The sequence below is a fragment of the Oncorhynchus nerka genome, linkage group LG1, assembly GCF_034236695.1.
Source record: "Oncorhynchus nerka isolate Pitt River linkage group LG1, Oner_Uvic_2.0, whole genome shotgun sequence".
Classification (NCBI taxonomy): Eukaryota; Metazoa; Chordata; class Actinopteri; order Salmoniformes; family Salmonidae; genus Oncorhynchus; species Oncorhynchus nerka.
The window spans coordinates 23,391,545-23,394,605 of record NC_088396.1 but is presented as its reverse complement, the minus strand read 5'-3'; positions in this window follow the sequence as shown (position 1 = coordinate 23,394,605).

The following is a 3,061-nucleotide window of genomic DNA, read 5'->3' as shown; positions in this document are numbered from 1 at the left end:
AGCTGTCCCTGATTGAGAACCATACCCTGCCAAAACAAAGAAATACAAAACATAGAAAAAATAACATAGAATGCCCACCCAAATCACACCCTGACCAAACCAAAATAGAGACATAAAAAGCTCTCTAAGGTCAGGGTGTGACACTCACATCTATTTCTGATGTCCACCCGGTTTGATTTCTATTTGCCATATCTTTCAAATTGTGTTCTTTCACAAAATTTCTCAACCTTTATACGTTTTACTGGAACAGAATGTTTTACATTAGTTATCTTGTTGTTATTAGTCCCAACTTTCAGCTCCATTCAACCCCTCTCATCTATTTCTATTTGCCATATGTTTTTCAATTGTTCTGTGATGTTTCAAAAAGTTCTGAACCTTTCTACTTTCATTGTTTCTACAGATTGTAAATTGAAATTAAACATTTTTGCTAAAATTATTATATTATTGATCGATTGACTATGACTATGACTTTTCAGATCACCAAGTAGTGCTATCTGCAGGGTTAGCATATTGCAATTCTTCAGCCATTCCTGGACCTGTGACCAAAAATAAGCTACATATGGACAGCACCAAAACAAATCATGTGTCACACCCTGACCATAGTTTGCTTTGTATGTTTCTATGTTTTGGTTGGTCAGGGTGTGAGCTGAGTGGGCATTCTATGTTACATGTCTAGTTTGTCTAGTTCTATGTTTGGCCTGATATGGTTCTCAATCAGAGGCAGGTGTTCGTCATTATCTCTGATTGGGAACCATATTTAGGTAGCCTGTTTGGTGTTGGGTTTTGTGGGTGATTGTCCTTGTTACTGTCTCTGTGTTACTTTGCACCAGTATTAGGCTGTTTCGGTTTTCGTGTTACGTTTTTGTATTTGATTCGTGTTTACTTTGTTTCATTAAACATGGATCGCAATAGCCACGCCGCATTTTGGTCTGACTCTCCTTCACATACAGAAAACCGTTAAATCATGTAATGATTCTGCATCTTTGAAGCAAAATCTGCAGAACTGGGAAGGTTTTATCCCCAATATAAATAACATTCTATTGGTTGCAAGAATTTTGTATTATCGTTTAAATAAAAAAATTTAAAGTTTTTAATTCGATGTCGTTTTGCATATCAGTTCATAAACCATGCGCCATGGAATCGATAGGTCAAAAATCTCCTCCCAACTATTTTTCAATCTATATGGAACGGCTGTCAATTTTTTGGTCCTTAAATGAAACTGGTATATTTTTTATTCATCACAGTTTTCTTTAACCAACTATGATCTTTAATGCCGGGACGAGAGACAAGTTCCTTACTTTTTCCCCTTTCCACTTTCCTCTTCCATTTTTGTGGTAGTGCTGCAATTATTTTGTTGTAATTTTGGGTAGAGCAGACATTTACATATGTTTTTGATAGCTGAATGTGTGACATAACTCCACCAGTCCAATTTATGACATAATTTACTAAGATTATACCTTTTTAAAACATTTAACACCAATGACACCTTTGTTTGTAACCCTTGTATTTCAAATCCCTTGATATTGTTAGATCTGATTTTAATAGCTAACATTTTGATGGCCTGTCACGTGTGCTCCCTCTCCGACCTCTAGGTCACCAGGATGCTCATTTTGGTGCACACCTGTCACCATCGTTACGTGCACCTGCGTCTCATCAGACTCCATCACTTTCCTGATTACCTTTCCTAGTTATGTCACTCCCTTTGGTTCCTTCCCAGGCATTATTGTTTCTGTTTCCTGCGTTGTTTGTGTTTCTTGTTTTGTATTTAGTTGCGTTTATGTATTAAAACACTTACTCTCTGAACTTGTTTCCCGACTCTCAGCCCACTCGTTACAGGCCATAATAAATAGATATGCCGATAGAGAGAGGACAACCTTGTTTAACTCCTTTTGACAGTTTAAAACTTTCTGAGAAGTAGTCATTATTTACTGTTTTACACCTAGGGTTACTATACATGATTTTCAAATCAAATCAAATTATATTGGCCACATACACGTGTTTTGCAGATGTTATTGCGGGTGTAGCGAAATGCTTGTGTTTCTAGCTCCAACAGTGCAGTAATATCTCACAAGTAATATCTAACAATTTCACAACATATACCCAATAAACACAAATCTAAGTAAAAGAATGGAAGTAAGAATATATAAATATATGGACGAGCAATGTCAGAGTGGCATAGACTGAGATACAGTAGAATAGTATAGAATACAGTATATACATATGAGATGAGTAATGCAAGATATGTAAACATTATTAAAGTGGCTAGTTTTCCATTTATTAAACTGGCCAGTGATTTCAAGTCTATGTATAATGGCAGCAGCCTCTGTGTGCTAATGATGGCTATAATACAGTCTGATGGCCTTGAAATAGAATATGTTTTTCAGTCTCTCGGTCCCAGCTTTGATGCACCTGTACTGACCTCACCTTCTGGATGATAGCGGGGTGAACAGGCAGTGGCTCGGGTAGTTGTTGTCCTTGATATTTTTGGCCTTCCTGTGACACTGGGTGCTGTAGGTGTCCTGGAGGGCAGGTAGTTTGCCCGCTATGATGCGTTGGACAGACCGCACCACCCTCTGGAGAGCCCTGCAGTTGCAGGCAGTGCAGTTGCCATACCAAGCAGTGATACAGCCCGACATAATGCTCTCAATTGTGCATCTGTAAAAATTTGTGAGGGTTTCAGGTGCCAAGCCACATTTCTTCAGCCTCTTGGAAAATCTAATTTTATAAGAGACTCTCCTAAATTGAAATGTTCCAGGAATGTATATTTAAACTGAAGTCATACTTTATCTATGAATAGCACACCTGGTTTCCCAGATTTTTCATAGTGTTCTATTGTTTCCAGTACTTGCCTTATATTATCTCCATTGCTTTTTCCATGTAAAAAATCTGTCTGATTAGAATTAATACTGACAACACCTTAATTCTGTGCGTTATGACTGTTGCTAGAATTTTTGCATCACAACACTCAAGTGTAAAGGGCCTCCATTGTTTTAAATTGACTGGATCTTTATATTTAACACCTTGGCCCTGTTTCAGTAATAGTGAAATCTGACCTTCTTGT